This window comes from Pogonomyrmex barbatus, unplaced genomic scaffold (assembly GCF_055798465.1).
Source record: "Pogonomyrmex barbatus isolate J1 unplaced genomic scaffold, ASM5579846v1 scaffold2, whole genome shotgun sequence".
Classification (NCBI taxonomy): domain Eukaryota; kingdom Metazoa; phylum Arthropoda; class Insecta; order Hymenoptera; family Formicidae; genus Pogonomyrmex; species Pogonomyrmex barbatus.
Genome location: NW_028297116.1, coordinates 18,281,279 through 18,305,186, shown reverse-complemented (window position 1 = coordinate 18,305,186; position 23,908 = coordinate 18,281,279). Strand labels below are relative to the sequence as shown.

Genomic DNA, 23,908 nt, shown 5'->3' with positions numbered 1-23,908 from the left:
AAAATATAAATTTGAAATTTTTAATTTTAATGATTTTTTTTAATATCACACAATACTTTGAAAAATAGTCTGAATTCTAAAAGTATTAATGTTATTTAATTAGATTTATTTCCAAATTTGAATAGATTTTTAAATAATTGTACTCCTTAAAATATTTGTAAATCTAAATATGAAAAAACATATATTTTCTCACTTGAAGTGAATGTTTTAAAAACGAAAATAAACTTAATCCTTTAGGTTTCTAATTTATCTCTTTCTAATTTATCTCAAGGATTGTTTTTATGTTGTTATAACAGTTTTAAAGTTTTATAACATGAGTTTTTTCTGAAACCTTAAATCTTTATGCCAAAAAAATTTGCTTCGAACAATGTCATCACTTATTGTAAAGTAATAGTAAAGGAAGGTCATAAAATTACAAGCATGCCATTTTAAAAAGAAGAACAATTAATAAGAAAAGTTCTCTTTGTGAGTTAAGCAAATCCAAGGCTATTACGGTCGGTTGTAACGGATTATTACTATATCGATTATTGCAATTTAAATATTTTGGGTATGAACTATAAAATATTTTTTTAATAATATTATTTTTTCTTATTTTCTACGTTTTTTAATTCTTTTAAATCAATTTTTTAAATTAAATTATGATGATTTATAATAATATTGATTAAAGGAATAATCACTCATTTACATATGTTAGATAAGGATTTTATATTACGATGACATTTATATTAATTCAAATTATTATCATTATCATATTGCTATTTCCTTTAGCATTAGTTTTCTCACATTGCAGCAATTTGCGATCGATGAGCAAAAACGCATTTGCATCTAGAAAAAGTAATTAATATACTAATTACGTATTTATATTATACAAATTGCTATTTTTAAAAGTTATTCTGATTTAGTCGCTGTTCTTTTTATTCATTTCCTGTCATCATTAATATTGCAAAGGAAATTTATAAGTGAATAAATAAAGAATTATTATCAATATCGCCTAACCAGCAAGTTGCAAATTAAATTTTACAATATGTAAATAAATTAAGATTTGAAGACAAAGAGCGTGCGTAATATGAAAATCGATAATAATCGCTGCGTTGTAATTTACGCATACATACGTACGCATACATTTTTGCATAAAAAAATATTAACCATATACAGACATAATATTTCCGGAAAGTCCATTCGTGGATCGTCCGTGGAAAACATTCAACGATCATTACGTTTATTTTCCTGGTTGATCGCTACTTCCACCGAGATTCGAAATTATACGTTCTCTCTCAAGGCTCAAGGTTACATCGTCGGAAACCGCGCGTTTCGCGAGAAAAGTGCCGTGTCAGCTAATGACAGGTTTCCTCGGCAGCCGAAGAAATCTCCATATTTCCTTTGAGACAAACATATCGCCCACCCTCGCCGATCGTCGAGGCAAATGTTTTGTCTCTCATTCGACCCTTGTGCCCCGTCGTTGCGCACGTTTGCGCTGCAAAGTGATAGCCACACGAGTTCAACCGAATCTCGTATTACAAGGCGTAATCAGGGTCGAATGTTCCAAGTTCAATGATGATTTACCTCTTTCGTGAAATGTGATAGTCTGTAGTTGATTTACAGAGACAATTCGTTCCTCCAGATAATGCTCTATATTTAGAGCGAAGAATGAAGTAAATAATAATCCGGGTTCACACAAGATAATTGTTATCGAAAAACATATATTCTGTTTTACCAGAATCGTCGTGAGGAAAGATATATTATTTTATAAAGGATTATTTGAACATATCTTTCATAGGATATATTTTTCTTCTAACTTTTGTCAAATACAAAATACATAAAATTGAGATACCTTTCAATATTGTTGAAAGTAATTTTAGAATTTTATCATACAGCCGGGAATTAACTATTATTCTCCGAAAAATGAATCTTTTCTAAACTATAGGTATAACTTGTCTTTCGGTAAATTGAATGCGGTTACATAAAACAACGCAATGTTGAGTGAGTAAAACCCGTGTGTTCTAAAGAAAAAATTATTGAATCATTCAAATAGTCTGTTAAATAAATTGAATTTACATTTTGACACGGTGTTAAGTTTACACTTAACGAAAAACTTAGTATTTAGAGTTAGTAATAAAAAAAAACCGAAAAATATGTAGTATTAGTGTAAAAATCCTGACGTGGATGTTTCGACGAATATAATAAAATGTCATCTTATTCCCCCGCTTCTCGTGTTTCTTGACTTTAAAAAAATGTATCTTTAATTCAGAGAACCACGTGATAAGTGAACGGCTTCTCCGTGCTCAAGGTATGCCTTGGAGAAAGAAATTATTCCCCGTGAGAGAGAACGACCCTCTCTTCTTCTCGTTTCTTCTTCTTTTTTTCGGCTGCACACTCCGGTGCCTTGCACTTGCCGCTCGGCATGGGGTCGTTAAAAATGAAAGAACTACTACGCTTTCCCTCGTATCCTCTCTAATTTTATTTGACCGCCTACCTCAACTTATCCCAGCACTTGAGCGCCTGTCTCAACTTATCTCGACATATATATTTTTATGATTATTTATTACTACAAAATTACTTAACAACAAACAAGTATTACTACAAAACAACGCATATAATAATATGTATTAGTAGATATTATTATTATTAGTATTATTATTAGTAGATATTATTATTATTATATTTTAATAAATATTATTTACATATAAATCTATGTTCTGACTGCATTTAAGTATAAATAATTAATTACATAAAGTAAGGAATATGCTATATTTTAATAGGTCAGTTGTGACATTGGAAGTAAGAGTATTGCGTTTACAACATGTAACGATTCGTTTTGATTCGTTTACCGAATAGTATTTCGTATGTGCGATAATACGTGACGTGAATATCGAACGAGCAGGCGATGCGTTTCGATTTTGCTTACGATCTGATCGGCCTCATGTAGTATTAATGCAGCATTAATTTCGCCAATACATACAATAAAAATTTATGTAATCTTTTGTTCGGGAGATGCATAAAACATCCGCATGCGCGGTGCATCTACTGTTTATTACAAACGGATACGAGTGTTTACTCGAAATATGCGTTTCATATGTGTATATACATTCTTCTCGAAGCATCGTGTGTAAAACGCGTTAACATAAAATGTAAATTAGCTTTTTTGCATTTGAATATTTTTATATTATTTTATGTATCATTTATATAACAAAATATATATAATATATTTATATAATACAAAATTAAGCGCTAAGATACAGAAATGAGATAAAATAAAAATGATATTTTATCTTAAATGATCGCGTTGCATAACTTAGTAGTTATTTCACTCATATCATTTACACGTAAAAATAAAAACACACAAATAAATCATCTCGACAAAAATATATAATTATTTGCGTGAAAATATCGCCGATATATAGTGCAATGATGCATAAAATTTTACTTTGTACTTCGCGTAATGTATGTGCGTGTATATGAACGATAAGTATCTCTTTGAGCCCATATATACTTCAAGTAATTATACATTCATGTAACCATGGCATATCGTGTGGACGATTAATCAATGAAAAATATTTATACGTGGTTACATACGTGAGGCGCATGATGAAACTCGGCAGATTGACTCACAGTATTAAGTTTGTTCGTGACCATTGGCCCGTTTATAGAATGTCAAAACAGGTATTGAAGGTTTAGCTGACAAAGTTAATATGAACATCACGACATTAAATTACTATGATGTAGGTAATGTCACGAAAGCCATCAGAAATTTTGGAGAATCTTAGACAACGAATTTAACGTTGTTGCCTTCTTTCTATTTAGAAACAATAATATTTACTTTAGTAATTTTACTTTAATAATTTTGTAAGTTATTTTTCGAAAATTTACATGATTTAAAGTGGTTTTTCAAAAATATTTTATGAAAGTGTTGTCTACGTTTGCATAATTAAGGTAACATATTATATTTATTTGTAACTGTTTAAAAATAAACCTTGAATAAATTAATTTTATAGAAAATATATTTGAAAGTCGGCGGATCGAATCCGAAATTTTATTATAAAATTGCAGATAAAAAAATTACATATATATTTTTTATGTTATAAATATAAAATATACAGCATAAAATTGATATATAATTTAATTTGTCCAACGTGTACATAAAATTTTAAGATGCGTTATTAGAACTCCTAATGAAAAAAATTGTGATATAGCCAAAACTATTATTACGAAAACTTGATCGAAAGAAGGATTAGATTAGATTTTCAATTATTTTGCAATTTTCCGTTAAACGTGAGTATCATCTATACTTGAATGGATGAATAGAAAGAGCTTCTTTGGGATCCTAGTCCTTGCACATCCGTTTGAAGAATGGTCTAGCCAGGGACTAAGACAACACAGTGGGGTATCCACTCGTTTTAGATGTGACTCGGCCTCAGTTAGGATAAAAAACCGGTTCGAGATAGATCCGAGGTTTGTTTTAGCAGGTCAGAAACCATCTCGACCTGTCAGACCGACCACTTGGAAGATCCGCGAGCTAGAAATAACGATCAAGTTTTCCTCGTCATATTCCATCCTTCGGAGATTTCCCTTCTATCCTCTCGCCCCAGTTTCCCTTCAAAACAGAAACACATGATATGAGCCAGACGCTGGAAACGCATTCGGTATCTTTTCTTGCTTATTGAGGAGAGGTCTTGATAGTGAGAGAAGTCGTTTATTGAACCGCTATTAGCTGGTTCCGAAACGTTGTTATTTTGTCTTAGGTTTTGGTTTTCTTGACCGCCTAGTATACAATGCGTATGTGTTTTTTTTTTTGCCAACATCTTGTATTGAAATTAATATTTTTACAAAAGTAAATATTATTACTGTTACAACAGTTCCGTTATCGCCAAAAGTTTATATAGAATCTTATTTCCGGTATGACTCAAATTTTATTAAATCTAAAATTTTACCATTAATCAATATTTTATTAATATGTACAATATATACAAATGCAAATCTACGTTATTAATAACATATATTTTAGTTAAAAATTAGATATATATAGTTATATATATTTCTTCGTTTTTAAAAAATTTTCGTAAATTTCCATCATTGTGCAAACTTACGGCCGAATTATCAACAAAGAACGAAACGTGCTTCACGGCTTTTGGCGTCGTTCTACTTTTTTCTTCTTTTCCTACTCAAACAAAACTCTTTTACCTCACCTCGTCTTCCTTTTGCGTTACGTGACTTCTCCCTGACCAAACCGTGTTGTCAACGTGGTACACTTGTGGTTTTATTTCGATTTTTTTTTATTTTCTGCGCGCAAAAGGAAAATACAAAATAATTACAATAAGGATATCGATAAGTTATGATAATATTTATTAGTTTTAATTACATCGTAAACCCGAGTTTCGATTTGACACCAACAATTAACGATATGTCAAATTAATGATATAGTAATTTGTTTTGAGAAGCTTTCACTTAATAGCCTTTCGTTAAACAGTAACGCGTTTACACGGTTATCTTCTATATCGCCTCTTGCGATGGAAAGGTATTTTCAAGATGGCAGAGAAGGTCCTACGCACACGAGATGTTCATGATGCAGTAGACCGGTTTTGAAAAAAATCGAAGCAGTTATAATGAAAGATAACTGCACGGTAGCCGAAGTATGCGCCACACTTGAGCGATGCTAATCATAGGTTAGCTACTATTATAGATATTAGCATTTATTCGCTAGATGTAAATTTTTCTTGCCAAACGCATTTCAGAGTTACTTTCACTAGTGCTAAATTATGACTCTTATTACAATTGAACTAATTATTGCAAAGGCATTATAATAATCACTAGTCATGGTTAATTCAAATTAATAATGAATTTAAAAATCACATTATATGCAACTTTCATAAAATAATTTGTGTAAAATATATAATTTTGAGTTATGAATATATATAAAATATAATTTTGATGTTTTTATCATAGTTAGTTAAAATATAATATAAAAAATGAACAATAGATTATACATCGCTGAAAAACCCATCGGTGTATGTATGTCGAAGTATGTAGGCGTAGTTTAAATATTCGCACAAAAGATAGAGATTTAGGATACAATCGGAAACGTAAAATGAATGTTTGAAGTTTATAAATAGTCACATTCGTTTCCGTCCACGCGCGCGAGAAAAAATGTTATCTTTCGATGCCTATTTTGGCGCGCGGATTTTGGCGTTCATTCAAGTTTCCGAATTGCTTGCGAGATACCGATGTCGAATGTGTTTTCCCCCAGCCGAGTCATCGGAAATACAGCATGACTCCCAGATGAAAACATAGTCGTTGAGCCGCATGCATCTGCATGCCTCATCCTGAAGACTTGTCCTGAACTCTTTAATATTTGATAATTTCCGTCCAAAAGATTTCAGGATTTCCCTACATTTATTTACACCAAAAAAAAAAAAAAAACAGGCCTAGAAAAATAGGCCTTGAGATTAAAAACAAGAAATGTCTTTATATCAATAATGCTAAATGTTAAATATTGTAAAATAAAATATAGCAAACTGCATAAAGTTTTAAGATGCATAAAGTTAATTGCATAAAGTTTTACCTATGAATTTTATCGCATCCTGAAAAATTTATTTTGTCGCACTTTTATTATATGCGACGAAACCCGTTGGTCTTTAATACTTTATGCGATTTACTATATTTTACATTACAATGTTCGAAAGCGGAGAAGAGGACATGCGATTAACCACAAGAATGAATCTGCGAAAACAATGAGCGTAGTACGCGTTACCTTGAGCCCCTACGAGCATATTGAAACGGTGCCGCTGTAGCACGGCCGAAGAGATCGGAAGATTACGAGCATTGCAAAACGATCTTCATTATAATCGGCTGTGTATCCGCGAGAGGAGCATGCGAAGTAAACGGCATTACCTATGCATGAGATACGCAATTACAATAATTGTGCCATTACGTATGTGTGAGCACTGCGAATAGATGTTGCAAAACATGCGCGGATGTGCGGAGTGCATACACACGTGCGCATACACACACACACACACACACACACACACACACACACACACATCACATACACGCACATTTGTGTTTCTCTGTGAAATAGTTTATCGATTCGTGGGATTCCCGATCGGTAAACAGTCTCATCCTAGCACGAAGAGCAAGTCACGTTACGACCTCGTCGCTGTCTCATCGCCGCGGTGGTTTCTTACACACTCTTTTTGCATGTATATAAGTTCGGCAGAGTCACCCTTGTTCCCAGAATAACTGTTCAAAGTTAGAAGCGTGTACAGCATTATGTATACGCGTCTTATACAATAGAAATAAATATTCACTTATCTAATGTTTCTTAAAAATCTTATATTTTTATAAATTTGCCTTTAAGAACGAGATTTTATAGTACTTCACATCGGAAATATAATAACTGTAAAGGAGTATGATTCAGATATTAGTGTTTCAATTAGATTATGCAATTAGACAATGCGGAAATTTTAGTTAAAAGCGAGTACGATGTGTACCAAGAGAGAGAAAGTTAGAGTAATACTGCTTTAGTACGTTCAATTTGTTTCGTATTATTTCACGGTGATTGCAACTTTTTCGTAACAAAAAGAGATTTTTATCTCAATGAAAATAAATTCTAAATTACTCTTTGATAAATCTGAGTGCAATTTCTTGTCTTTTCATTTATTATAATACGTAACAGAAAATACATGATCCTGTAAAAACGTCATTTATTAATGAAATTAAATGAGTTTTGATGACGCTGAAACTATTATAGCTTACAGCAAAGTTAGTTTTTTTCCTAAATTTTTTAACTCTGACAGTCCCGTTCAATTTGCATATACATTTGCATTAATTGTTTTATGTCATTTTTTTATAACACTTAAAAATATCTTTAATGTTCGCTAAAAATTGCATATTTTTACAGATAAATTATAAAAACTGTTTTCTAAATAAATGAACAGACAAAGTTATGATAGAATATAATTATATAATATATTATAAATATTCTGTCGTAGTATGATTATAATTCAACGGTATATCATATATGTATTTTTTTTACACGTTACATTCATATGCATAAAATAAATAGCTTTGAGAAACGAGACGCAAGCCAAGACTAGTCACTGATTGTCGTGATTTTGTGATTTTCAAGAGGCTAGCGTCTACGCGAATATATTCCCAGTTCGCTTCGTTAATTTTATTATCTCGCCTCGACCGAATGCGCGAGCAGCGCGAATCGAGAGAAATGGAAAGTGAACGCTTTCAACATATACGCGATCGGTTCTCGCATTATCCGCACCGAGCGCCGCTCCTTTTTTTGCGGCACGCTTCGCCGACAAAAAATCATTGGGAAATGTATGCGTGATGTAGCAAACCCGTTCGCTTTATCGAGGAACCAGTTTGCAAAATCCTACATACGGCTATATATACGACGCCAGCAAGCATGCTACACGCATCGCGCGGTGCGCGGGCAGGCTTTTAATGCGCCAAGTCGATCACGCAACCTCACCATGCAAATTGACTATTAATTTCACTATTAGTTAGCCGTCTAAGCAGGGAATATCACGATGCTAAAAAGTATTGTATTTTACGATGTTCTTGAAATGCCAAATAAAGAAACAGTGGAGATAAGCGAAATAAGCGAGAGACTGATATTACTATATTAATACGATCACGAGAATTAGCGTGATGCATTTCTAATAGGAAATCAATCAAAATCGTTAACATTGTTGATCACAATTAAGAATATTCACTTGAAGAGCGTATGAGAAATATGAAGTATGTTAATTACGTAATATTTTATGCATTGATTATCATTAGTATGTAAACGGATAAGAATTATATTTGAAGTTAGAGATGTCACAGATGTGATACTTGAAAGAACAGTTTAATCATGGCGCCAATGGCGATGTTTAGGACAGCTGTCAACCAGAATAGTCGTGATGATATCTAACCTACGATAGGACGTAGAAAAAAAATCTAATTTGTTATCGTGAAAAAACGTTGAGTGTTTTTTCTTTATTTGATATTTTTCTTAGAATTTCACAGTTTGATTATGTAACTAGCTATCGATAAAGTCTGAAACATCAACAACGTTAACAATAAACACTTCGTAATTAACACTATATGACATATAATGTTGAGTAATAACGATGTGTCAGCTTCGAGGAAAAACTGGAATCGTTTTTTAATTGACATGGAAATATTTCACATAGTCAATTATTAAAGAATTATTATACTAATGCGTAAGCTAATGATAAAACTAGAAAGTTCAGTTATATTATTTTTTATCTTTTTTCAAATGAATCATAAAATTTTATTACTAAGATTTAATTATAATTATCTGACATTCCTTTAAATAAGTATATGAGTGTGCGCTTAATATTTATATAAAGACAATATTTAATTATTTTATCTACCGAGAATAACAATGCTTTAAACAATGCTTTAAATATATCTTTATTTTATTTTTTAATGTTTTAAAGCAATTATGCATTATAAAGAAAAGTTTATTTTGTTTAAAACTATTATTTGTCAAAGGATTAAAGTGAAATCGCTTAAATAACAATTTTCCATATTTATCATATGTAATACTAGAATATATATATAATATTTGTGTGTATTATATATATCGCGTGCGGAAATATCTTTTCACAATTGATCTTAATCAATAACTCTTGCGGAAGTTTTAATCTCAAAAAAAAAACGTCGCGATTTCCTCTAACGACTCCGGAAATGGTCGTGGAAAAAACAGTCATTCATTAAAGGAGCAAGATTTTTCGCGATTTTTAAATCTAGTCCTGCTGGACTGGAACTGTGTCCATGTTGTTTCTCCACCGATCAACTCGTTTGTTGTAATGTTATGGTTAACTGTGAGTAAACTGAGAATCATGTTTTTCACGTTGTTCGCGGTTCTCGTTACGACTTTAGCTGCGGCGAAACTCGCCATGGTGCAATGCAACTTAACGTTCTGCATTGATGCACCCATCAATTGTCGATAATGATACAAACGAGATAAGTTCATGTTTGATCGTTACTTTTCCATTTTCGTCTTAATCTTTGAGTAGATATTGCATAATTTCCGATAATTATATATTTTTAATATAAAAACTTTAATGATTTATTACGTGTATGTGATTGGTTAATCATTGGTTTTACATATAAAAACATAATATTTATATATTTTGAAATATCAAGTTTAATAAAAAATTAATTTTTATAGTACTCTTTTGCTATATTAAAATGACATAAAGTCAAAATTTTAAGATAAAAACAGCGAAATAACAAAATAAATTTTATATGAATTTAATCTAATCACATAATCACGTCACATTGTGTGTACGATTGATATATCTATCAAAATTACTTTTTAAAATATATTTTAATATTGAATACAATAATACGATAAAAAACATTTTTTATGTTTCTCATTAAGATGTATATTTCGTATCCGAATATTTCGTGGATTCAAAACTGATTTGTCGACGATCTCGATTACCACAAGTAGAAGTTGACTTGCGCGTTGCGGTTACACTCTGACGCGGTTTGTGTAATTTTAGCAGTAACGATTTGTCGGGTCACGAACAAAAACGCGGCTGAGAAACGCAGAAACATGCTCCTGGGAGAGAAAATGGCGGAGAAGGCGGATGAAGTCGCTGAGAGACGAAGAAAAGGAAGCAAATGAGAGACTCTTTTGCGCTTTTTTTCTTTGCCCCTTAACTTAGGCAGGGAAAAGAGAAGACACAATGCGCCAGATATGTGACATCATCGCGGGAGAAAAAGCCGGCCGTTTCAGCTGTTGCAGCATGCGGCTCGTTGATCATGCACTCCTCTTGAATGAGTTATTAATCTTAGCAGTTCGAGTGAACAAGATCGGATTAAAGTAGCAACTTGCTGAGTAATTATCACTGATCTTATAATTTCAAGTTTGTTTTTGGTCACGTACACATATACACATATACACATGCCGATCAGTAATATACTTTGCCATCGTATATCGTGAAACAAAAAGGAAAGCTTCACGAGGTTTCATTACTATCTTTTTATTATTTATTATTTACTTTTGTAATTACGAGCGTAATTAATGATGCTACATACGACAGATATAAAATAAAAATAAAATATTGTCTAATAATATCATAATGAGAATTTTTTAAACATTCTCAATCAAAACGGAAGATAGTTATCATTGTCATAATTTTTATTCTTGCAAAATTATATCCCTGTAAATAAAAACTTATAATGCGAGTGAAAAAAAAAATCACATGTAATATCATGAAAGTACTTAGGTTATATTTTTATGGTAATCTACTGCTTTTCTTTAACGTGTCGAACGTAAAGTTCTCGTGCATACGTACATAAAAGACATTACGACGGGTGCAAGAGATGCTGCGAGGTTTCCACTCGTATCTCATTAAAGAATTTACCTCGGACAGGGTCGAGGCCGAAGTTCGCGACACCGACATAAGGATACAGCAACTTCCGGCGAGAGAGGGAGTTGCACCATTACCGAAGCTTATCACGCTCTCTTTCTTCATCAATGACGCCAATGTCGGGCCACGTGTGGCCGCCATAGGAGACCGTGTGTTAAGTCGTAAAGCACTGGTCCCTCTCGTACGCACATGTTGGGTATCCGTTACGTGTACGCAGGTATATCGCATGCGTATATATATATATATATATATATATATATATATATATATATATATATATATGGTCGCCCAGCGAAACAGATTTTGCCCTTTGTTCGCCGATGGGCAAGCGACTACGTAAAACTGGGGTCAGACTCGCGTGTGGTCTACTTCGTCTTAATTGCCACACTCGGGTCGATGATCGTTAGACCCAAATCGTTTCTGTTTTTTAGAAATGCTCACTAGCAAAATTGAGCAAGTCCCCTGACGAAGGCGCAGCTTTTTGAGACGTTGTGCTACTTAAGCTAATCTCTTTGTGTGGAAAGAAGAATATAAAATATATAAATCTTTTTCGTATCATTTAACTTTAACTTCCTAATTTAAGGTTAAATGTAATAATTTGTCGTGTTTAAAATCTTAAAAAACTTTAAATTGTTTGATTTTTAATCTATTCAGCCGTTTTCTTTATTCTTATTCTTTATTTTTCTCGTAAATTAAAAAAAAAAAGTTAAATCAAATGAACGCTAATTTGATTCATAGTAACTTTAGAGTTTAAAAGGATTGGCATAAATAAATTAAATAATCAGAATGAATTAGTATCGAAATAATTGAAGTTCATACTAGTGCAAAGCTGAAAAAGTATACAACTTAAATATAGTAGAGTGTTTTATACTAAAAAATTTTAGATTAAAACTTATTATATTATATATTTATTTATTATTATTCGTTTTTTACGGAATTTCTAAATTCTAAGATACTCTACAAATATCTTTATAACATTTCAACATTTCAACATTTCGACAATTTCATCCAGTGTCTTTGCTTTTCAAAATCTCAAATTTTATCTTCACGTATCATGATATATCATTGAATACATAAGATAAACTATTTACCTGATTTATCCATAACATTGGAATGTAAAACTAAATTGGAATGTAAAAATTACTTGCATAAATCATTCATCTACAAAAGTAAATTATATTTACTGAGTCTATAAAAAATTGATAAATACAGAAACATTCATATACTTCCCTTCTAATATGTATGCCCTTAAAAGATATAATATTTAATCAATACATGTATAAATGATATGTGATACTCACAAAAGTTGTAGAATAGTTTCATCAATATGTTTGTATTATTTTATCTATGTTATCTTAAACATTTTTTTTTTATGATTTAATGACAGTTAATTCTATCTTGCAATTTCAGTAAATTTCCACAAATGCAAATTTGCGTCAATGATATAATTATAAGGAGCTTATTTACATGTAGTCAATCACTGCAAATACGTCAGAATCACGCGAGGACATCGTGTAAGTGCAACGTAAATGAAATTCAATAATCGCGATCAGAAAAACTTGACGATAATTACAGTTTCTGAATCTCATCGATAGAAAAATAGAAAAAGTAAAAACTAAATGGTTGATAATATCTTGCTGTTTTTATGACATTTCTCATATTTTTTTATCTTTTTTTTGCGGGATATTTAGATTTATCCATCATTAGCTGATAATTTTGATTGCGGTTGTTTCCGTTGATTTATCGTTTTGAAGATTATCAAATTACAACTATTTAGTAATAATATTGAAATTTTTCAGCTCGTTTGTTATAAAACCAGCAGCTGCGGTTAACTGATGACATGCTGTTGTGTCTTCACAATGATGCATTACACAAGATAATTAAACAAGATAAGTGAGCCTAGGGGCGATCTAAATTTTTTAATCTGTCTTGTATTTAAAGGTCGCTAACGTGATGACACACGCTAAAATATACACATCTATATATCTATATACAAAATAACAAGGATTACATCAGATTAGTAATTCTAGAAACGATCCTCTAACATCTTTATCATTTTACAACTTTTGTCTATTTATTGTAACAGGAAATAAAAAAAGTATTTGTATCTTATTTCTTATAACTTGCCATAACACAAGAGTCATATTATTTGTTTATTAGAACTAGAACAAAATGATATATGATTGCGTTAAATTTATTTAATTATCGTAACTAAGGTGTGTGTGTGTGTGTGTGTGTGTGTGTGTGTGTGTGTGTGTGTGTGTGTGTGTGTGTGTGTGTGTGTGTGTGTGTGTCATTTACGATGATTAAATAAATATAACACAATCGTATATTGTCTTGTTTTAGTTTTAATAAATAAATAATATATAACTATACATATATCAACTATCAATTGTCAAGATGTTATACTCTATACATATTACGTATTTTCTTGAACGGAGATTACTTTTCATCTCGAACGAATATCACGTGTATGAAAAATGCATATAGCGATGCATTATAATCCTTCAGTAGGAGACTGTATATCGAACAGGCTTATCAGGATGCAAATAGGCGTTGTTTGGAAAATGACGATGTGATCCCTTCGAGTCGTCCGGTTCGTGCACGTCACACGAACGGCACAAGCCACTCCTTGTCTCTTCCTCTTCGACAGTCCCTTCACGGTTGTGCGGGGTCGTCGACATGAGAAAAAAAATCTTTCATGAATATGCCTCTTTCATGCTAACGAACACGGAAATAAAGCAAAAAGGAGGAGACCGCGCGCGGACGAGGATAGGAAGAGTCGAAGGTGTTCATCGGCTGGAAAACAGGATGGACTTGTTCGTAAGTATCCTTCCTCCCTCTGTTTCGATCGACGACGCATCAAAACAGCATAGGAATTTAGACGGAACAGAGACGTATGCGAAAAGCATCGGAGGAGACGTCCGATCAGAATACGTAACTGATTTCTGCATAATTCGCGTAATCAATTTGCTGCTTATACTTGCGCGCCATTTACGCGGAATAAATACAAGAGCTATCTCGATGTCTGAAAAGACTTCGTTGTATAATCGATATTAATACTAAAATTGCACTTGCACTTGTCATCACCTTCATGAATATTCCATTTTAACCATTTATATAAATGTTTGCACTTATATACCATTTATATAAACGTTACAGAAGTGTGTTCTACTTGGTATTTTTAAATTTACATAAAAGCCGTTTACATATTGATTACCCGAAGTCATCGATATGTTTAAAATTGAAAGTTAAAAATTATGGGAGACCACGAGCGAGGAATTTTATTATACAGACGCGACTTGCAAATTGCTTAAATAATTCTTTCGCGATGAGAGCATCGCAATATATTTTATTTATTATCGTTGTGCATTAATAATGTGAAATTAAAATTAATTAATGAATATTGTGTCATGCGTTATCGGATATTCTTAAACCGAAGATAACGATCTCTGTGTCATGGTACCGTTGAGTATCGATGGTCGAATGCGAAAACATGCATGTCTTGCTGCTGATATGGAAAATTTCCAGTCGGTCATGCGAGACAATAGGAAATCCGCAATGGTGTTTTCTTTTTCACGCGGTCGACCTCCGCGACTCGCTTTGGTCATTCGCCCGCGACCGCCGACGATGTCAAGGAACTTTCATGAATATGCCCGACTGGTAATGCGCACTACCAGAACCATACCGACACGCCCGCCCGCCCTCCGCCCGTCAGAAACCCCCTTCACTTTTTCCGATGACTGTACGCTTCTTGGAATTACGGATCTTACATGAGAGCGTGTGTTTTGTGTATGTGTGTGTGGTGTGTGTGTGTGTGTGTGTGTGTGTGTGTGTGTGTGTGTGTGTGTGTGTGTGTGTGTGGAGTGTGAACGTGTGTGCGTGGGTCTGGTCCACTGCTTGTGAGCGGCAGTGTTTCTCAGACGTCAGATGCTGAGCCCAGATGAAAGCGCCGTTCTCGCCTTCTCCTTCCTCGACTACACTACGATATAAAGTAGGAAGTCGACAGTCTTGGCAATTTTAAACGATCAACAGCAATGAGGGATTATGCAATGCGATTGTAAACGTTTGATTTTGCGTGCGAGATAATCAGCGGTAAGCATAAGTTTAGTATCATTAGCGCATAATTTCCATGAAGAAGGAGAAAGGGAACGAATGGAGAAAAAAAAAACACGACTGAAAAATCACGTACGTCCACGTTGAAAGTCGCTTCGCTATCGCCACCCGTGTACGTGCATTTCCTTTGTTCTGCTATCAGAGGAAAGGGGTGGACATCGCTCTCTTTCTCTTTCTCTTTCTCGCTCCCGCGAACTCGCTCGTTTCAATATGGTACCTCATCCTGCCGAGCGGTTGTTTTAGTTATGGACTTTGTGATAACAGCTCTTCGCCGCAGGATAATCTGACACATATATATATATATATTTAAAGGTCTTCTACATGGTATCAAAAATAAATGAGGATTTTCCAATGTATCTTTCAGAAATTGTACAAAAATAATGGAAACAATATGAAAATTAATATTAAAAATTAAAGAAGCGAATAGATATTATTTTAAAATTTTAGAATTCCACAATTCCGGAAACTTTAATAAATTTTTTTCAAATAAAGGAAATCAATTTCTGGACAATTTTTACAATGTTGAATTAAATACGAAATATTAATCAAAATTTTTTTTATAAAGTGAACGTAGCATGATTAAATCTCACGTATAATCATATCACATAGACATTGCTTAACCTCTCACTTGAGATACGTCGCAAGTTCATGTAAATTTAGCTTTCGACTTCCTGATATCCGATACGGATTTATATCGCGCTGTTGCTTTTTACGTTCGTTTACGAGGCGCGCGCTTCAAGTTTATTTCATATTGAACATGGTTTCCTGGTGGAACATGTCGCGCTTGTGGGCTTGGATTTCCACATCTCTCGTGGCCATATAGACTTCGATACTTCCGACTTTGTACAATACATAGACAGACACTCGAAGCCAGCCAGACCAGTTCGCAGTCAGTCATTCATCTCGTTCTCACTTCGGAGTGGCTCGCTTGTTCTATAACCATCGATCCTCGACCGCTGCCAGTTAGATCCTTTCAATTTATTCCTCCTCTACACACGGGGAGGATCGCTCGCTGTCAGAAATCAACGAGCTTTCGTAGCTCACGAAGTCTCTCGAGACGCTAAAGGATAGCGAGCAAAAAATATATTCCAACACTTTCAATCATAGCAGCCTTTTCACGCGCAAATGTTGCTACAGAGATTAAAATAATTAAAATAATTTTACCTTTGAATGTGTGGACTTATAGTTCTAAAAAAACTAAAATTATTTTTTACATTTTAAACTTGTATGATTGCGAATTAAAATTTTATCATGATCAGCTAATTTTTTCTGTAAAGACTTTTGACTTAAATTTAAGAAAGAAATTTGTCTTTATACTTTGCTCAGTGACTTGGTAAAATGAATACTTATTATAATTTTTAATTCTCGAAATCTGTCTTTATATTAGTGAATAAAAGCAAAATATAAACGAGAAGAAACAATGCATTCGTAAATATCCTGTTAGGGTCAAATTCGAATAAAAGGAGATAAAATTAAGTCAATTATATGCGGTCTCGTTCAAAATGTTAAATGTATTCAGCATGTGTTTCCTGAATAACATCTTTTGTAAGGGCAGTGAAAGGTTCAACGACCTCTTTTGACATGATTTAATTGACCTAGAGATAGCAGAATAACTTGAATTTCAAATGTTTGGCTGTGAAAGTATATGAGGGAGAATAATTCGGTGTCGTTCGTAATATCATTAATTCCTTTCCACAACACACAATTAATATGATTAAACAAAGAAACTTGTATAGAAGTACAAGAAACTCGTATCTAATAACATATGCGCTACGCTGATTTGATCAATTATAATTATTTTAATTACATAAAATGGTCGTTAATTTTATTTGTACTGTGTTTCGAAGAGTATGAAATAAATCGTGATGGCTAACGTGATTAGCTTCTAGGTTCATTTTGTGCGTTATTGCTGTTGTAAAATATCAGAGAAACAAATCACGCGTTCTAGGGTTAACGCAAGGGCGAACTTTGAACAGGCTTTCACGTGTAAGTGCAAGTTACGAGATGCGAAGAGAATCCTTCCGAGATGAAACGCCCGGATCAAAGGTTCCCGCCTTTCTCGTGCAGCGGCAATCTTGACGCGCGCGAGTTGCCGAGAAAGGCTTCTCCGCGCTGCGAGCCATTGATAAACTCGCGGTTCTCGCGAGTCTCCTCTCGTCTCCTCTCATCCCGCGGGATTGCGTAAGTCCCTACGGCGCATGGGCGATTCGCCGCATGACATCTCGCATTCGCGGTCGGTTCGGCACGCCGTGATTTGCGGCGGCTGCCGGCCGGACCGTTCGAGTACCGTTCACGTTTCTCCGCATGAAATCATGACGGCAGGTTAATTAATTTTCACGCCCCGGAAAGGCCCGAGATGGCCGCGTGAACTCATTTCCCGCGAGCCTCGTTGCCTCGGACCGACCCTCTTCCCACGATTATCCTCAGTGCTTTTGAAATTATGTGGATCGGGGACTCGTCAAACGGATAATCGCTTCGCTTCAGCGTCGGAAAATGCGTGAACTTTAGCAATTTCCTTCTCTTTTTTTTCTCTTTTTCTCACAGAATTTTATAGAAATATAAAAGTTGTTTGTATGCATTTTTCTTTCTTACAGAAAGATCTTTCTCTTTAATTAGCTTTTAATCGTAAATAATTATAGTTACACACACACACATACACACACACACACACACACACACACACACACACACACACACACACACACAATTTAATACAATATATTAAATTAAAAAAGTAAAGATTAAAAATTTTAAAAAAATGTCTAAGTGTTATCACTATTTTAATGATATTTTATTTTCTTAGATAAATTATTATAATAAAATGAAAAGGAACACTCTTATAAAACAGCAAATTATCGCTGCCTGTTTAAACTTGCTTAAGGATTAAAAAATATAGCGTGCTGCGTATATAATTTTCATAGCAGATCTATTGAAAGATTGAAAGGCAAACATAGCCCTCTTCGATTTTCCGTTACGAGCACTATCTTGCCTTGCAAAGGGTTATCTTCGCTTATCGCAAAATTAATTTGAATAACATCGACCGACATAATCGGCCTATCCCACCGTTAAAACTAGCTGCGATGCCGTTTCTATCGCGAGTTATAATTATATACGCACGATAAATCGCGTGTCGTCATCGCTCAGCGATTAACTAACCGCGAGAAGTTCATGCAAACAAAGCTTCCTGCAATGGATGCAACGTGCAATCAATCCGACACTCTCTGAAGTTGTTCTAAGAGAAATAAAAATAAATAATAATAAGCCAGCAGCACGCAGCCGAGTGTTTAAGGCGAGAGCGAGATGTATTAAAATTTCTTTCGGGAAAATCACCGCTTTTTTCACAAATGTCGTCGATATGCATTTACAGAAAAGTATTAGCTGAAAAATAAATTCTTTACGACAAATCAATAAAAAGAAAGTATAAAAAATGGAGCTTCAATAAATTAAATAAATATAACAATTAAACTTTGCAATTTAGAATTTTTTTAATTTCATAATTAATTTAACTTAAAACTGTGTAATGAGAAATAAAAAAAATCACAGATTTTTTTAATACCTTAAGAAAATTATATTTAAAATAAATATATACGAAAATAAAAAAATATGTACGTAATATAAATATGATATGAGTGTGCATTCAGCAGTGATGTATTGCGTTGATCTTTTCTGACATTCGGTTGGGTAGGCGAAGAGAGATGACTGCGCATAGAATTATCCATAGAATTATGGAAGAAGAAAAGTAACGATTGTATAAGCGAAATCAAACTCCGACTTGACCCATTCGAAGACTACCCGATAACTTCTCAACTGATTCCACAAAAAATCAATTCAACGTCTGTGTTATCGCGCAGTCCGCCTGCGTCAATTCGTTATCTTCGTTGCGAATGTATGGCAATCACGAACTGTCATGGTGGCGTGAATCCTCTGCAACAAAAAATTCAAATTCTTCTGCACCCCCATATTGACGATATCGCTATCGTCTCCTCATCGAGCACATGATACAATACATCTTTCTTGGAAATGATTACTCTCTGTTCCGCTGTGGGAAGATAAATTTTATGGTAGGTTAATTGTAGATTTGCAGTAAATTAATAAAGCTTATTTCTTTTATGCACAAAGCGTTTTATGCACAAATAAATAAATCTTAAAAGTAATTTTTTTGAAAATAAAGTGTTGGTTTATATATATTGAAAATAAAGTGGTTTGGTTGATTTATATCGTATACTTTTTTAAATAATTAGGTAACTTTTAATTTAAAAAGTTTTATTAGAATTATAATTAACTGTAAATAAAGTTGAATATTTACTTTCTTATTTTATTAGTTATAGAATTTATCATATAATAAATTTATATAGAATGTATTATTTTTAAAAGCTCTTTTCTATAATCTATTTAAAATAATATTTTTAAGTTTACTATATTATATAAATAAACATAAAAATATTTTGAAGTAATATAAATATAATACGAAAAGAAATATAGAAATATTGAAAAAGGAGATGTTCTTGTCAGTCGCTGACGATATGTATTTTATTTTCGCACAAATGCACAAAATTTTTGTTTATTGTATTACCAAATCGATATTCGATGCTTGCAGTCGATGTTTGAAACACAATAAACTACTCAATCATTATCATATAATCTTTTATAAAACTTTTAAAATTATGGATACAAATTATCGTATATATTCTAATAATTTTATAATTCTTTCTGAATTTTTATTAATATTACTATAAATATGTTCTAAATTATGTATTATTTGAAACGCATCAATTTATATAATATACTGAAATAATACATGTAAAAGATTGTAAAAATAATATAAAAATAATGTATATGTATGAATTCTTATTTTAAAATAAATACTTCGTATTAATTAATGTACCAAAGATTGCATTTGTATTTAACGTTTACATCTTTTATTTTGATGATATAAAATGTGTGACGTTTATATTGTTCTTAATAGCTTATAATTCATCATAATCGAAGACATGATTTATACGTAAAATACAGAACGGAATACAATTTAATAAACGAGTTATGTGCGCAAAGACTAAGTCGTAACAGCGTCGCAACAAGTAAGATCTGCGCCTTATGAGTCGGACTGTACGTAAATTTGTATCAATTGCCGGTACAGCTGCTTCAATTTATTGTGGGATTAGAAACAATGAGTGGGGTCAAATGGTCCCTTCTTGTCATAATGTACCAACCCTCGTTGGCGTCGGCCATGACGTCACTTCGCCTCCGAAATTATCAGTCGTCCATTTAATATTTTTATACTCTCGATGATGCAATTTAGAGTTAGATTTAGAATAAGTTTATTTTATTTCTTTACCAAAACCCTATTAAATGATTCAGATCTTCTTTCATTGAAGACAAAAATACTATTTTTTAAAGAAATATTTCTAATGTTTGCAAATCAAACTTTTACTCAAATTAATATGTAGTCTATAATACTTTTCTAAAAAAATATTCAAAGAGTCCTTCTAATTATTCACGAAAAGTACTTGAAAAATAAATCGCCACAAAAAAGATAGTATAAGATTTATTACTAAATGTTAGGATATCTTCTTAAATATGTTCAATCTTTTGAATACAAAAATTTATTTGTTATAATAAAATATTTGTATCTTTATGTTGAAGAATATCAGTTTCAATCAACTCTTCAACGATTTATTTATTCGGAATTAGAATACTTTAATGACTTTTTAGAAATTTGTCAAGAAATAGAAATACACGCAAGACATTTTATATTAAATCTATGTTTTAAGATTTTATATTAAATAGATGGCCAAACTCTTCATTTGAAACTGTTTTAAGTAGTCGATAAATATAAATGTGTATACGGATGCGCATTGTCGTGAAGTAAGATAATTCCGGAGATCAAAAGACCGCATCCACTATACGGTTCTTTATTCAAGCTATAAATAAACGACTGAAAGAACGAGTTTCAATCGCACAAATTTTTTTCGCATGCAGAAGTCTTATCATCTTAATCAGCAAAATTATTCAATGACAATTTTAACAAATAATTAACATAGTACGTTTATAGAAAGGAAACGTGATACCTGTTTTATAACATTGCCTGTTGTATAATAGCGAGAAATAGCATCGCGCGGAATATCATAATATTAAGACAACATTAAGAAATCAATAAGATAAAATATTGCGTCAAGAAAGATTGATTGCCCCACACTAATTGAGAAACGATGTTCAGACGGGCGTTTCCAACGTAATTGTTTTCCGCATAAAAGTCAGAAGAGGAACGCCTGATTAGAACGCGAAGGTAAGAAATTCCTTAAGGATGCATTACATATGCGAGAGACGGAACGGTCGAATGTCTCGTCGCCTCTTCATCGCCTCGTCCGTTTCTTTCCATTACGCTCCTCTTCTCTCCCTTGTTTCTTTCTTTCTCTCTCTTTTTTTTTTTTTTTTATTATCATTCTCGTTTCTTCGCCCCGGGTTGACATCGCCGTCACGTAGCAGACTTCCTATGAACCGCGTGCTTTCCTGAATACCTAACTCCTAGTCCCGTCGCGACGATCCCTCTTACGGAATCCAGAATATATCTCGAATTTTCTATAAAACAGGATTATGCGTATGTGTAATATGCTCTTCTACACAATACTTTCACGTCGAGTCGTTACAAAGGGCCGGTCACATTAGCAAAACCGGCGTCACGTACAATTTGAACTTTTCTTGCCCTGACGAACGCGATGTACCTGCTTTCACTAACAAAAATATAGATGGCAAAAGTTGTAGAAAATAGTTCCAGATCTGATGAAAAAAAAAAAAAAAAAAAGATGAAGCACGACGTGTAATGAGATTGTCCGAGAGATGTGAGACCGGTACGCACGAGCGCGTAACGAGCCTGGTACTTGTAAACGATCTGTTTACAGTGTCTTCTAATTCCTTTACAAATTTACATCCACGTCTCCTCGTGTCGTAAATCCGCTCGGCGCGTGCAACTCGCCTCGTAAAAGATTGCACTCGCTTTTTCGCGGACGACAGGCGATACGTTCGCGAACATTATTATCCTCGCGATCGGGAACAAGACTATCGCGACTTTCATTACCTCCGAGATTAATTATATTTTGCACCATCTGTGCCTCGATAATTCTCAATCAGTGTCTCATAGTCGTACACTACTTTCTACATTGTGAAACCAGCTTGCAGCGCCTCTTGATTTTTGAATTAACATAGCTTATCCTTTTAAAGGATTGTAATGGAGCAATAATATTCGCGTTTTGAAAACTGAGACTTTCGAGATTCATTTGTAATTTAAAATCTGCCGAAAACAAACATGTGTATCTCATCCATGTAAAAATCATCGAATTTAATTTAAAAATTTAAGTATTCAAAAATCATGTAATCTATGGAAATGAAACGCTTCCAAATTCGGAATTCGATAGAATTTGGCCAGATGAAAATCGTGGTATTTAGAAACTCGTATCGGTCACGCCGATACGATCGTCCGATAGCGATCCGATAGTGGTCTAGTCGCACTTTCAATCGCCATTCTACCACAATAAACGACGTGCTCTAACGGTTTCACGTCTGCAAAAATGCATCTCGTTCGTCTCGCGTCCAACGGCCGCGGTGCACGCATTTGTCGCACACGTTACACCGCCGGTGCCGGCCAACGGCACGCACAAGACTCTCTTTCGATACCCGCTCCTTTTCAAGGTGAGTCTTCGGCCCATTCACACGCGCGCCGCGCCATCGCGGTTCCCCGTGTGCGTGCACATTGTGACGTGTGTGTGTGTGTGTGTGTGTGTGTGTGTGTGTGTGTGTGCGCGCGCGCGCGCGCGCACGTCACAAAAACCACAAATTAAGTCTCACACGCGAGCTCCTCACCGACACAATCGAGCACGAACACGGGCTTTCAAAAGCGACTCGGGCAAGGTACAGTCTCGCTGACAAGTGCGCCTTCCACCATGAGAAAAATGCGCGAGGGAAGAAACGCGCACGTTGACCGACCCTTCGTTCACCGTTTCACGTTTTCACCGTTATGCACATGGGTATTTAACGTTAAGGGCGATTGTCTGATATTTGGCCCGAAACAACTCACTGTAAGCAGTACTCACTGTTCTCAAATGCGAGGCATAAAACGTGGAATGGAAAGAACAGTTTGATGTCAGATATAAATATTAACTAGGAATGATTTGAGAAACTGAAATATTAGTTCCTTGAAGTAAAAATTATTTATGTGGTTAAATTATTTATTATTTGTTTGTTGTGTTTGTATATGAACCATACGTATAATTTTTTAATAAAAATGTGTGTATGTAAAATTTATTTATAACACGAAACATTTATATTTAAATTTTTCATACATATATACCGTCAGCAAAACGTTTTAAAACGAAGTTAAACTCGAGATGTTT

The 23,908-nt window shown here is 33.6% G+C and overlaps 1 long non-coding RNA gene across 1 annotated transcript in view; it reads left to right on the top strand.

Moving 5' to 3' along the window:
* LOC148936732 (uncharacterized) overlaps positions 1–23,908 on the top strand; it is a 75,157-nt gene that overhangs the window by 34,097 nt on the left and 17,152 nt on the right. The gene's annotated exons all lie outside the window — the stretch shown is intronic.